Below are 16,538 nucleotides of genomic sequence, written 5' to 3'. Positions count from 1 at the left end.
TTTGCGATTATTCTGATTTGAGGTTGCACACCACCATATAATATTGTATTTGTTTGGAATTTGCATTGTTTCATTTACTGTCTGATAGAAAGAAATAAGTAAATACATAGTAACATCAAATTTTGTCTGCAGCCAAATGCCTCTTCCACAGTATCAGGAAGGTAGCCGTGATACTGGTAGCTATTACCAAAATATATACTGATAATTCAGTCCCATAATGCATCTCTATATTTTATATATACATAACTATTCTAGTACACTAGTAGTTAATTAAATCTGGTCTCAAATACCATATTTGCACTTATTTCTTCCCATCAGTTTATACGGATTACTGTTTTTCAGGGGAAATACATTAAGTGATATATGATGGAAATATTAAAGTGGTTTTGTGCCTCAACCCTAAGAAATTTGGGGTATTCAAAATACATGTTTAAGACATTTGAGACTTGACAGTTAAACTGTGACCATTTAGCATCATGTTTTAAGCACTGAATCAAACTTTAGAAAGCCGCACAATTCATGACTTAAAGGGACATTGCTGAGTTTACTGCATTGTAAGATGTTTCCGACTAATAAAATATTTCTACGATTAAACTTACATATTAAATATATTTTCTTGTTTCGAATATCAGCGTCTGTATATTCAATGTATTTCTGGGCGTCTTAATATTTGTAAGAAGCCCAAACTGGATTTTGTCTTCAAATAATTTCGTACGTACGAAAAGATATTTTTTAAGGAAATAAAGTGAAAATTAACCTAGTACAAATATTAGAACGATCAGAAACACGTTTAATATACAGTGACTAATATTCTAAACAAGAAAATGCATTTAATATGTAAGTTTAATCGTAGAAACATTTTATTAGGCGATAACATCTTTAAAAATTGCAGCAAACTCAGAAATGTGCCTTTAAACCTTGATAATCTAGACTCAGCTGTGATCATATAATAGACGAAACAACCAATTCTGTATAATTACATTGGGTTTGAAAACAAAGGATTTAAATTCGTGACTCCGTTTGTAATCCATGTAGAGGACCTATCTAAAAAGAGGTTTCAGAATCGACGTCTGCAGACAAAATGCTTGTCTAAAGACGCCCAGCCCCTTTAACGTTAAGGTAGCACTCCACACTTTACTTTCTTAGTTTGACGTCATACATGTTAACTAAATCTTTGAAAACGTTACGTTCAGGTGCACATGTCTTGTTGGCTTATAAGCAAATGACCCATCCGCAGCAACGCATTACCTAGAGACATTGCACATTTACATATCGGGTTAATACACTAAAATTATCACATGGGTTTATGACATGGATACCATGGGTAATTTATAGGATACTTGTTTGTATGTACAAAATTATTGCGAACGAATATAATTCGTACAAACATTAGGGCGATCAGAAACAAAATTAATTTACAAACACCGATATTCTAAACAAGAAAGTACATTTAATATGTAATAGTAGTCGTTGAAAAGGCTATGTTATTAGAGAACATGTTACGATAGCAGCCAACAACACAAGGCAGTCACTCCAATCATGGGATAACCAAACAGGATATAATTACCGAACAACAGAATAAATTTATTATGAAGTTTCCCAAAATCAGAGCAACACATTCCACATTATTAAGTCGACCAACACACAACAAGTATAATACTGAATGGGGTGGGTGGGAATGTTGCAAAGTTTGTCGAAGGCAGTTGGTCCTGTGATCCATCACATCGTATACTAGCGTTCTAACACTACAGCTTGGTTTCCATAAAATATCTAATATATCGCTGACTGACGCTGAAAAAACGAAGAAAAAAACGAAGAAAAAATCTTCGACGGATTTACGACAAATAGGGGACGTTAAATCCTGTTAGATGTATAAACCAGTCGCAGACCTTTTTGTGCGATCTGTGTCGGTCTGCGTCGGTCTGCATCCTTTACACATTTTACGGAAATCAGGCTTAAGCACCCCCCCCCCCCCCACCCCCCATCTGCATTCAGAATGATATACTTGTCACTGGTCGTCTAGTGAATGTATCTCATTTTGTAATAAATAGCGTACCGATGAGTTCTTAAGGCGTCAGTATCAACTCAACATCGTATAGCATAGTTTGACAAACCAAGTACAAACACAAGTGAAAATTAACACAAGTTTAGTTAACCTACAGACCTGAAACACATTTGGATAAAGTTACAATTGAGTGAAAAATGAGTCTGTGATTTCGAAATGGTGAAACACCCTCTATAAATAGACAAACAGTCGACTCCATAACTTTTCAGACGCACGTGCGATTTAAAAAAAAAGAAGATAAATGCATTTTGTGACATTAAAAAAACCAGGATGACCAAAACCACTTCGAATGTACGGAAGTGGATAATCTAAACAATAAAATCTAAGTAAAGTATGATTTCAGTTATCAGAAACGGCTCTAATAGTAAAACATATGCCTTAGTGTTTAAAAACTAGGGTATGTCCCTTTAATATATTGGGATGTGAACTCCTGTTTTGACCACTACAAACATTAGGACGACCAACAACACATTGCATATAAAGATTCTCAAAAAGAAAATGTACGTGATATATAATTTAGTCGTTAAAAGGCTGTATTAGCTAAACACGTGTTACAGTAGAAGCGAGCTCAGGACAGTCTCTGTAATGGTGTTACCTTTCTATGCGACTCAGATTAACGACTGGCATAATTAAAACAAAGTTAAAGTTTTATTTGTTTAACAACATATAAGTAAAAAACTGAACAACAAAACCGGTTTAAAGTTTATTTTGTTTAGCGATAACACTAGACATCATTAAATGTATTAACAATCGGTTATTTGATGTCAAACAGTTGGTAATTTTGGTATATTGTCATAGAGAGGAAACACCCTACATTTGTTTCATTAGTAGCAAGGAGTCTTTTGTATGCACCAACCCACAGACAGAATAGCACACACCACGGCATTTGATATACCAGTCGTGATGTACTGGCTGTAATGAGAAACCATCGGGCTACGTCTCGCCGCCAACTGATTTAATGTCAGGAGACTAAAGGCTGTGGGTGCTAATGGTTTAATAGTAAAAAACATATATAACATTGCAGTTTTAAACATATATCTCATGCAATTCCCATTAAAATCACCAAAAACAGCAGCAGCAGCAACAGCAGCAGCAGCAGCGTTATCAGAAACAGAAGCAAGAACATCTTCCCCAATGCACTGACTGTACGAATGCATATATAAATACAACTATATATGAAGAAAGCAAATAAATGCATTTTGTTCCAAAACATCAACGAATCAGCAATTATTATATGATACCATTGTCTTGACGCGCAACTAGGTCAAAGGGATATAACTCGGGTAAAATCATTTCACTTTCACTGGCTTTGTTATTTCATTGTGTGTGCCAGTATAGCACATTGCCGTTCACAAACATTGTCGCAGAGCGGCCTTTGTAAAAAAGTTATTTTACTAGTTTCTATGTTTTGAGTATTGCGTAGTTTTACAACACAAATTAAGGTAATGTCTCCTGTTTTTAGAGATTAACGGATTAAAAAAAGGAAATGTTTGTTAAACGGCTATTTTGATTCTGTTTTATTTAGTGACAGAACAAGAACTCATTGATTTGTTAATCATTGGCTATTGTATGTCAAACTAATACGTAGTCTTCAGAGGAAACACGCTACTTCTTTCCATTAGTGGCAAATATTCTTTTATATGCACTTCTACAGACAGGACAGCACACTCCTGGCACTTGGATATATCAGTCGTAGAACACTAGTTGGGACACACACAAAAAGAAACAGTCAGATAAAATGTCCCGCTACATTTTTCCATTAGTGACAAATGATCTTTCATGTGTACTTTTGCACAGACAGGACAGCACATTCCACGGACTTTGGTATATCAGTCGTAGAACACTAGTTGAGATTGAAAAAAAGAGAAAATGTCCACCGTGGAGGGTCGATCCTAGGACTCAAGCTCCTCAGGCGAGCGCTCAACCGATTGGTCTAGATTCCACTATTGTGGTGTCTGTCATCCGGTTATTTCAACACTTGGTCTAATTACTGAGATACACAATACGCTGCTTCTTCATAGGCTATCCCTATTGAATTACAATAAGGAAGAAAGAAGGAAGGAAGTGTTTTATTTAACGACGCACTCAACACATTTTATTTACGGTTATATAGCGTTAGACATTTGGTTAAGGACCACACAAATATTGAGAGAGGAAACCCGCTGTCGCCATTTCGATTAGCAGCAAGGGATCTTTTATATGCACATACCACGACCTTTGATATACCAGTCGTGGTGCACTGGCTGGAGCAAAATATAGCACCGCCGGGGAACGATCCCAGACCGACGATGCAAGCTCCTCGGGGAGCACTCAACCAACTGAACTAAATCTCACCCCCATATAAGTAGAATGCTAGTACATGTAGATATTTAATTTTACACATTCACTCCATTCTGATTGCTTTCCAAGAAACTAAAGCAGGCTAAACACGTAGATATTTAATTTTACACATTCACTCCATTCTGATTGCTTTCCAAGAAACTAAAGCAGGCTAAACACGTAGATATTTAATTTTACACATTCACTCCATTCTGATTGCTTTCCAAGAAACTAAAGCAGGCTAAACACGTAGATATTTAATTTTACACATTCACTCCATTCTGATTGCTTTCCAAGAAACTAAAGCAGGCTAAACACGTAGATATTTAATTTTACACATTCACTCCATTCTGATTGCTTTCCAAGAAACTAAAGCAGGCTAAACACGTAGATATTTAATTTTACACATTCACTCCATTCTGATTGCTTTCCAAGAAACTAAAGCAGGCTAAACACGTACATATTTAATTTTACACATTCACTCCATTCTGATTGCTTTTGCTAGATATTTAATTTTACACATTCACTCCATTCTGATTGCTTTCCAAGAAACTAAAGCAGGCTAAACACGTAGATATTTAATTTTACACATTCACTCCATTCTGATTGCTTTCCAAGAAACTAAAGCAGGCTAAACACGTATTTATGAGATCTAAAACTTCTCGATATTGGACATATAATAGTAGACCTAATTTGAATAATTGTAATTGTCACGGGGATCCTATAATACCCGTAACTGAATAAAACACGATTATCCAAATATCTCTCCTAACAGTATATCGATTTGATCTCTCTGTATTGGGCAGTCTAATACCCGAGTGGCTCGGCTCTAGGTATAATCAGAGATAAGATCTTATATAAATATATATATGTAGCACGTTTAGTTCACTAGAAAACACAACAAAACACAATACACTTTGGAATCTGTATTAACTCTAACGCTGACAAATGTACTTGCCGCAGTAGTTAATTAACAACAACAATATAATAACAACCCAGAGCTAATCACTTAATTAGTTAATCACTAGGTGTCTAGTTTACACAATATTCTAATCACTTCACCGTGATACAACACACACATGTGTGATAATTGAGAAACGCTGCCAGGGGAACTTAATTAATAAAGGAATTACAACTCTATTCCAAACTGGTTAATTTTTAATTAACCATTAAATACTCATTCAGTAACCTTGTAATACAGAATTAATACTGGTACCTTTCACAATAAAGACAATAACATACAGTTTACCTAGGTCCTCTAGGATGACCGGCTAAGCTTTATCTTACCAAATACTCGTATAAAAATATTAGAACAGTGAAGCCTACAATTTACTTCGTCAGATTACCGGAGACACTGTCTAAAGAATATTGGTACAATACAGTATTACAATATTTAAAGTCGCATCAATCACATCAAGGTTATACAACAGAGCAGAAAAATATATTTACCAGTCCAGTCGGACAACGTTCCCCGGGAGCCTTCCAATGTTTCTCGCCGATATCTCTAAAATCCTATCTATTTATTCAAAAATCTCAGAGACAGCGAATATCGCCTGGGGGCACAACGCGGTACCTCACCTATCATGTGATAGTTCCACAACTCCCAGAGACGGTATATTTCCTCACAAGCCTAGACTGGTCGTCGCCTAGTTCACGAGAGATACCATGGTCGCGCGGAGGTATTACGTAACCACTCTCCACATGGCCTCCACAACTGGTCCAAGCTATCATTATTAGTGTACAGAATGTTATTGAATGATTATAATACACATTTTTATGATCACAAATGGATAGCTTTTATAAAATCAATTTTAGATAATATTGGTTGCACATACATATGGTGGTCACATTGTGAGCGTATTAATAGTGTTTCATTGTTGAAATTTTTTATTTCAACAAAACTCATAGATCAATTTTTGCAAACATGGTACAGTCATATTGACACTTCATCGAAAGCATCTTGTTACAAAATATTTAAAAGCAGTATAGCATTCGAAAATTATTTAAATTTATTAGAAAAAAAACATTGGTGCCCATTATTACGTTTTAGAGTATCAAACCACAATCTTCCAATAGAGACAGGTAGATGGATACGTAAACCATTATATGATAGATTGTGTTTTTTATGCAACACTAACGACATCGGAGATGAATTCCATTATATTTTTACATGCCCATATTTTAACCAATTCAGACTTCAATATATACCGAAATATTATCGATCCAAACCAAATACATATAAATTTCACGAATTATTTAATTGTAAAAAAACTGGTGTCCTCCGAAAACGTGCAATATTTTGTAAACATATTATGAATACTTTCAAGCCCTCCGGCTCATAGCTTTATTGTATTATTATTGTGTATGCAAACCCAAACCAATTATTTATAATTATATTCCCATGTTCGTTTTATGTAGATATACTTATGTGAATAGTTTTACTCTGTCATCTTGTTAAAAAGTGTGAATTGTTGTATTATATATTGTTCCTCATATGCCGTGGATTACGGCCTGAGAGAAATAAATGTTCAGTTCAGTTCAGTTCAGGGACGCAGGACTACCACCGTCGCACGGGGGTATTACGTAACCAAGCTGCACACAGCCCTCTAAAACAATTAACATCGCCACAGGCGAAAAGATAAGAGCATGTTCCGTTACAGTAATCTACATAGGATGGCAGAAGCTCTGCATCTTAGCAGCCTGGTGTTTATTTAATATATCATATAGGTTGAAGAACTGTACCATTTGGCATCACCAATTACCACCACTACCATAACATTCGTGACCATCATCTCCATTACCACCACCACAACCATATTATCAAAAAAATCATCATCATCGTCATCATCACCATCATAATCATGTCAATCATCAGCAACAGCAGCAACAGCAGCAGCAGCTGTATCCAGCTCAGGTCATACATTAACTGGTTGACGTGACAGTCGAATATTTCTGCCACTACTTGGATACTTGCACCAAACATCAGCAATGGATCTCACAGGAAGGAATGTTTTATTTAACGACGCACTCAACACATTGTATTTACGGTTATATGGCATCAGACATATGGTTAAGGACCACCCAAATATTGAGAAAGGAAACCCGCAGCAGGGGATCTTTTATATGCACTATCCCACAGACAAGATAGCACATACCACGGCATTTGATATACCATTCGTGGTGCACAGGCTGGAACGAGAAATAACCCGATGGGCCCACCGACGGGGATCGATCCCAGACAGACCGCGCATCAAGCGAACGCTGTACATGGTGAGTGTGGCGTGTTCAACTCAATCTCCTCACTGAACCAAGCGCTGCTTTCACTTTTGATTGTCATGATGTGCGATGGGTCGCAGGGTCGATCGCTCCCGATAGAATCGTACTTCCTATACAGTGTGTAGTCTGTATACGAGACAATACGTATAAAAGACTCCATCATGCTTTATCGATAGGAGTAGTCTATGCGGCGGCAGTGGATCTCTTCTAACAACAATGATTAAACAAAAATCAATCTGCTTTGTTTGTGTCGTTAAAGGGACATACCCTAGTTTTTAAACATTAACGCATATTTTTGACTATTATAACCGTTTTTGATAACTTAAATCATACTGTCACGGGGATCCTATAATACCCGTAACTGAATGAAACACGATTGTCCAAATATCTCTCCTAACTGTATATCTATTAGATCTCTCTGTAACAGGCAGTTATACACGCTGTGGCTCGTCTAGGTATGATCAGAGATACGATCTCATATAAAGTATATATTATTATAGCACGTTTAGTTCACTAGAAAACACAACAAAAACACAATACACTTTGGAATCTGTATTAACCTACGCTGACAAAGGTACTGCCGCAGTAGTTAATTAATAACAACAATAATAACAACCCAGAACTGATCACTTAATTAGTTAATCTCTTGGTGTCTAGTTTACACAATATATGCTAATCACTTCACCGTGACACAACACCCACACGTATTATAACTGAGAAACGCTAACACACACACGTGCGATAATGGAGAAACGCATCCAGGGGAACTTAGTTAATAAAGGAATTACAACACTATTCCTAACTGGTTAATTTTTAATTAACCCTAACTACTCATTCAATAACCTTGTAATACAGAATTAATACTGGTACCTATCACAATAAAGACAATAACCTACAGTTTACCTAGGTCCTCTAGGATGACTGGCTAAGCTTTATATACATATATATATATATATATATATATATCAGAACGGTGAGCCTACAGAATACTGCGTCAGATGACCGGCAGCACCGTCTAAATAATATTGGTATAATACAGTATTAAAATATTTAAAGTCACATCAATCACATCAAGGTTATACACAGAGCAGAAAATATATATACTACTCAAAAGAATTTAAGGGTCAAAAATTTATAACCAAATAAGTTTCAGAGTGTATTAGATTGATGATGTAAACCACACCAAAAATTTAATTTATTGTTCCATATTTACAAAAACCCACAAATAAACGTCATTGTATACAAGAAAGTCAAAGTTGAAGGTTGTCAAACATTGATTTTACACATTAGAACATTCGTTTAATAGTGTGTGAATCCACCCCTGGCGCGAATACACTCGACACATCGTTGCCTCATGCTGTTGATCAGACGTCTGAAGAACTCTTGGGAAATGGCCTGCCACTCTGCCATAAGAAGTTGACCCAGATCATGAAGGTTAGCCGGAGGGACATGGTTATCCCGAACTCTCCTGCCTAATTCGTCCCAGGCGTACTCTATTGGGGCCAAGTCAGGCGAATATGCTGGCCAATCCATCCTGGCGATACCTTGTTGTCTGAGAAAGTCAGTTACCACCCTGGCGCGGTGGGGTCTGGCATTGTCATCCTGCAGAACTACCCCGCCGCCAATCTGCTGAAGGCCTGGGAGAACCAACGGCCGGATAATCTCATTCAGATAGCGGATTCCATTCAGATTGCCATTCACCACATAGAGGGGGGTCCTGTGGTGGATAGAGATGCCGCCCCACACCATGACGCTGCCACCACCGAACCGGTGACGTTGTCTAACGTTAACGTCAGCGAAGCGCTCCCCAGGACGTCTGTAGACACGAACCCGACCGTCGTTGAACTGGAGACTAAACCTGAACTCATCAGTGAACATCACTCGACCCCACTGAACACGTTGCCACCGCAGATGAAGTGTGCACCAGTGACGTCTGGCCGTTCTGTGACGTGGTAGGAGTGGTGGTCGAACAGCCTGGCGACGGCAGCGTAGATTATTGGCTCTCAGACGATTGCGTATGGTTTGATCAGACACTCGAGTTCCAGTCGCAGTCCGCAGATTGTCACGTATTCGGCGTGCAGTGGTTGTGCGTTGACGTAGAGCCATATTGGTGATGTAGCGGTCCTCTCTATTTGTAGTGCTTCGGGGTCTTCCCGAACGTGGACGATTTCGAACAGAATTCGTTGCTTGGTACCGTTGCCACAGTCGGCCAACGACACTCTGACTGACACCAAGTCTCAGAGTAACATTTCTTTGCGTATTGCCACCCTGAAGCCAAGCAATAGCCCTTCCTCGTTCTTCGATAGTCAGTTGACGTCGTACCATTGTTGAATTTGGAGTGTGCACCGTACACGAACGCAAGCTCCAATAATACGGAAATTCAGCATTGGGAACATGGAATACACATGCAAAGCATGCAAATGAAGCGCTTTGTGAAAAATCAAGTTATGGGCACTTAGCAGACCTTTCGCTTTCGCCCTAATTTACGTGCAAATGTAAGCATGTTTTCGCCATTAGAACTAGTCGACAGTGTCAATGACAGTGGATTTTAATTCATTTATGGGTTGCTTAGACCCACTTTCGTCAAAATGGAACAATACCATGCGTGACATTATGGTCCAGCTAATATAATTGACATTCAGAAAATAATGTCGAACATATCGTCTGACCCTTAAATTCTTTTGAGTAGATATTTACCAAAGTCCCGTCTGAACTAATATAGATCGTTCAGTGGACGACGTCCGTGCCCCTGGATACTTCCAAATGTTTCTCCCCAATATATCTAAAATCCTAGCTATTTATTCAAAACTCTCAGAGACAGCGAATATCGCCTGGGGGCACAAGGCTGTACCGAATCTTATCATGTGGATTTCCACCACGACCACGCCGGCATATTTTTCTCTTTGAAGACCAGACTTACTGACGCCGATCGTCGCCAATCACGGTCGTCGAAACCGCACTCGCAGAGGTATTACGTAACTACTGGCCACATGGCCTCCACAGCTGAACTAAGTGCATATTGGAATGTACGGTCGCGCGAAGGTATTACGTAACAAAGTGTCCACCTGGGCTTAAGTGCTTATTGGACTGCACACGGCCCTCTAACACAATTAATATCGCCACAGGCTAAAACAAAATTACAAGCATGTTCCGTCACACATACTTTACTTAGATTTTATTGTTTAGATTATCAATTTTCGTACATTGAAAGTGTTTTTGGTCATCCTGGTGTTTTTAATATCACAAAATGCATTTCTCATATTTTTAAAAACGCACGTAACAGTTATGGAGTCAAGTTTTAGTCTATTTTTAGAGGGTATTTCACCATTTCAAAGTCACAGACTAATGTTTTACTCAATTGTAACTTTATCCAAATGTGGTACAGGTTTCTATATTAACTAAACTTAGTGTTAATTTTCATGGGTTGAAACTAGGGTATACCCCTTTAAACAAAAGAAACGTGAATGGGTTTTTTTGTTTTTTTTCATCCATCAGGTCACATTTTATAAAACATCAAATCGGATCAAAGTTCAAACTGTTCCCAAACTAATTAGAGCATTTGATACTACCAATGATGCCATTGGTGAAATGTGTGACTGGACCTGTTTTATTAAAGTGTTGTTTATCTACCCAATAAATTCATGTAACTAGACTGAAACCCGTGTCAATTTACCAGATACTACTATGCTTGATACGCCCATGATACCACTAAGGTTAGCATGGCAATTTCCAAGTAGAAGTAGAGTAGTCAGTGATACCTCCTATTATATTCAAATACCTCGCATTTTTTTGTGATTAATTTTCATGACAAAGTTTAAATTATTTATATGGAAGGAAGGAAGGAAATGTTTGATTTGACGACACACTCAACACATTTTATTTACGGTTATATGGCGTCAGACATATGGTTAAGTATCACACAGATATTGAGAGAGGAAACCAGCTGTCGCCACTTCATGGGCTACTCTTTCCGATTAGCAGCAAGGGATCTTTTATATGTACCATCCACTAATAAACCAGCTGTCGCCACTTCATGGGCTACTCTTTCCGATTAGCAGGGATCTTGTATATACCATCCACTAATAAACCAGCTGTCGCCACTTCATGGGCTACTCTTTCCGATTAGCAGCAAGGGATCTTGTATATGTATCATCCACTAATAAACCAGCTGTCGCCACTTCATGGGCTTCTCTTTCCGATTAGCAGGGATCTTGTATATGTATCATCCACTAATAAACCAGCTGTCGCCACTTCATGGGCTACTCTTTCCGATTAGCAGGGATCTTGTATATATCATCCACTAATAAACCAGCTGTCGCCACTTCATGGGCTACTCTTTACGATTAGCAGCAAGGGATCTTGTATATGTATCATCCACTAATAAACCAGCTGTCGCCACTTCACGGGCTTCTCTTTCCGATTAGCAGGGATCTTGTATATCTATCATCCACTAATAAACCAGCTGTCGCCACTTCATGGGCTACTCTTTCCGATTAGCAGGGATCTTGTATATACCATCCACTAATAAACCAGCTGTCGCCACTTCATGGGCTACTCTTTCCGATTAGCAGCAAGGGATCTTGTATATGTATCATACACTAATAAACCAGCTGTCGCCACTTCATGGGCTTCTCTTTCCGGTTAGCAGGGATCTTGTATATGTACCATCCACTAATAAACCAGCTGTCGCCACTTCATGGGCTACTCTTTCCGATTAGCAGGGATCTTGTATATGTATCATCCACTAATAAACCAGCTGTCGCCACTTCATGGGCTACTCTTTCCGATTAGCAGGGATCTTGTATATGTATCATCCACTAATAAACCAGCTGTCGCCACTTCATGGGCTACTCTTTCCGATTAGCAGGGATCTTGTATATGTATCATCCACTAATAAACCAGCTGTCGCCACTTCATGGGCTTCTCTTTCCGATTAGCAGGGATCTTGTATATGTATCATCCACTAATAAACCAGCTGTCGCCACTTCATGGGCTACTCTTTCCGATTAGCAGGGATCTTGTATATACCATCCACTAATAAACCAGCTGTCGCCACTTCGTGGGCTACTCTTTCCGATTAGCAGGGATCTTGTATATGTATCATCCACTAATAAACCAGCTGTCGTCACTTCATGGGCTACTCTTTCCGATTAGCAGCAAGGGATCTTGTATATGTACCATCCACTAATAAACCAGCTGTCGCCACTTCATGGGCTACTCTTTCCGATTAGCAGGGATCTTGTATATACCATCCACTAATAAACCAGCTGTCGCCACTTCATGGGCTTCTCTTTCCGATTAGCAGGGATCTTGTATATGTATCATCCACTAATAAACCAGCTGTCGCCACTTCATGGGCTACTCTTTCCGATTAGCAGGGATCTTGTATATGTACCATCCACTAATAAACCAGCTGTCGCCACTTCATGGGCTTCTCTTTCCGATTAGCAGGGATCTTGTATATGTATCATCCACTAATAAACCAGCTGTCGCCACTTCATGGGCTACTCTTTCCGATTAGCAGGGATCTTGTATATACCATCCACTAATAAACCAGCTGTCGCCACTTCATGGGCTACTCTTTCCGATTAGCAGGGATCTTGTATATGTATCATCCACTAATAAACCAGCTGTCGCCACTTCATGGGCTACTCTTTCCGATTAGCAGGGATCTTGTATATGTATCATCCACTAATAAACCAGCTGTCGCCACTTCATGGGCTTCTCTTTCCGATTAGCAGGGATCTTGTATATGTATCATCCACTAATAAACCAGCTGTCGCCACTTCATGGGCTACTCTTTCCGATTAGCAGGGATCTTGTATATACCATCCACTAATAAACCAGCTGTCGCCACTTTATGGGCTACTCTTTCCGATTAGCAGGGATCTTGTATATGTATCATCCACTAATAAACCAGCTGTCGTCACTTCATGGGCTACTCTTTCCGATTAGCAGCAAGGGATCTTGTATATGTACCATCCACTAATAAACCAGCTGTCGCCACTTCATGGGCTACTCTTTCCGATTAGCAGGGATCTTGTATATACCATCCACTAATAAACCAGCTGTCGCCACTTCATGGGCTTCTCTTTCCGATTAGCAGGGATCTTGTATATGTATCATCCACTAATAAACCAGCTGTCGCCACTTCATGGGCTACTCTTTCCGATTAGCAGGGATCTTGTATATGTATCATCCACTAATAAACCAGCTGTCGCCACTTCATGGGCTACTCTTTCCGATTAGCAGGGATCTTATATATACCATCCACTAATAAACCAGCTGTCGCCACTTCATGGGCTACTCTTTCCGATTAGCAGCAAGGGATCTTGTATATGTATCATCCACTAATAAACCAGCTGTCGCCACTTCATGGGCTTCTCTTTCCGATTAGCAGGGATCTTGTATATGTATCATCCACTAATAAACCAGCTGTCGCCACTTCATGGGCTACTCTTTCCGATTAGCAGGGATCTTGTATATACCATCCACTAATAAACCAGCTGTCGCCACTTCATGGGCTACTCTTTCCGATTAGCAGGGATCTTGTATATACCATCCACTAATAAACCAGCTGTCGCCTCTTCATGGGCTTCTCTTTCCGATTAGCAGGGATCTTGTATATGTATCATCCACTAATAAACCAGCTGTCGCCACTTCATGGGCTACTCTTTCCGATTAGCAGGGATCTTGTATATGTACCATCCACTAATAAACCAGCTGTCGCCACTTCATGAGCTTCTCTTTCCGATTAGCAGGGATCTTGTATATGTACCATCCACTAATAAACCAGCTGTCGCCACTTCATGGGCTTCTCTTTCCGATTAGCAGGGATCTTGTATATGTATCATCCACTAATAAACCAGCTGTCGCCACTTCATGGGCTACTCTTTCCGATTAGCAGGGATCTTGTATATACCATCCACTAATAAACCAGCTGTCGCCACTTCATGGGCTACTCTTTCCGATTAGCAGGGATCTTGTATATGTATCATCCACTAATAAACCAGCTGTCGCCACTTCATGGGCTACTCTTTCCGATTAGCAGCAAGGGATCTTGTATATGTACCATCCACTAATAAACCAGCTGTCGCCACTTCATGGGCTACTCTTTCCGATTAGCAGCAAGGGATCTTGTATTTACCATCCACTAATAAACCATCTGCCGTCACTTCATGGGCTACTCTTTCCGATTAGCAGCAAGGGATCTTGTATATACCATCCACTAATAAACCAGCTGTCGTCACTTCATGGGCTACTCTTTCCGATTAGCAGCAAGGGATCTTGTATATGTACCATCCACTAATAAACCAGCTGTCGCCACTTCATTGGCTTCTCTTTCCGATTAGCAGTAAGGGATCTTGTATATGTACCATCCACTAATAAACCAGCTGTCGCCACTTCATGGGCTACTCTTTCCGGTTAGCAGGGATCTTGTATATGTATCATCCACTAATAAACCAGCTGTCGCCACTTCATGGGCTCCACTAATAAACCAGCTGTCGCTACTTCATGGGCTACTCTTTCCGATTAGCAGCAAGGGATCTTTTATATCTACCATCCACTAATAAACCAGCTGTCGCCACTTCATGGGCTCCACTAATAAACCAGCTGTCGCCACTTCATGGGCTACTCTTTCCGATTAGCAGCAAGGGATCTTTTATATCTACCATACACTAATAAACCAGCTGTCGCCACTTCATGGGCTACTCTTTCCGATTAGCAGCAAGGGATCTTTTATATCTACCATCCACTAATAAACAACAAACATGCATTGTATATGCAAGGGCAAGACATAGCCCAGTGGTAAAGCGCTCGGTTGATGCGCGGTCGGTTTGGGATCGATCCCCGTCAGTGGGCTCATTGGGCTATTTCTCGCTGCAGCCAGTGCACCACGACTGGTACATAAAAGTTCGTGGTATGTGCTATCCTGTCTATGGGATGGCGCATATAAAAGATCCCTTGCTGGTAATCGAAAATAGTAGCCCATGAAGTGGCGACAGCGGGTTTCCTCCCTCAATATCTGTGTGATCCTTAACCTTATGTCCGACGCCAAATAACCGTAAATAATATGTGTTGAGTGCGTCGTTAAATAAAACATTTCCTTTATATGCCAATTTATATGCAATTTTAGTTATTGAAAATGTTCCATCGGTCGCAAACATATTACAGTATAGAAGCAGCACACTGAGGATAGAGTCACGTGTGCCGGAACTTATGCTTGGGGTCTACACTGTGGCCAGCGAAGTTGTTTCCAGGGAGCTCGAGCCATTCTTACCGAACAATATATGTAAAAAAAAAAAAAAAAAAAAAAATTCTTTTTTTTAAATAAATTATATGTCATCTTTACCTTTACCTATATATTGTCGCCTATGACGTTTCATTTGGCGCTATATACCCATCATAACGAGATCGTATGAATAATTTCTGTTTTACTAAACACAATGACCTTTTTTTCTTCTTTAAAAAAAAGAAAGAAAAAGAAATACGCTTCCACTCACTCTAAGAGATAAGTATCGCGTCTGTCTATGTTGGGGAGCCATACAAAACATGTTTTACTACGATCATGAAATTTAATACGGAAATCTATTAAACCATTTTTGTATTGAAAACTGCCAGCACTGTTATTAAACTATCTTAGGATAAATCACACGACTTTGGTGTTGAAAAGATACCCGGTGACGTTGACGCGTTGTTACACCCTAAAAGGTGTAGTTTTGCGCAACGCGACACAGATAACATCTGTTAGGTGAAGAGGGTGATGCCGACGCTACGACATTGCGACAGATACGGCGCCTATGCGACAGCGTGTCGGTGCATATGGCCGAAATGATAAAGATCTAAACATTGTCATACCTCAACACTTGTGGGGTAT

This window comes from Gigantopelta aegis, chromosome 14, assembly GCF_016097555.1.
Source record: "Gigantopelta aegis isolate Gae_Host chromosome 14, Gae_host_genome, whole genome shotgun sequence".
NCBI lineage: Eukaryota > Metazoa > Mollusca > Gastropoda > Neomphalida > Peltospiridae > Gigantopelta > Gigantopelta aegis.
Note: the sequence above shows the minus strand (reverse complement) of the source record.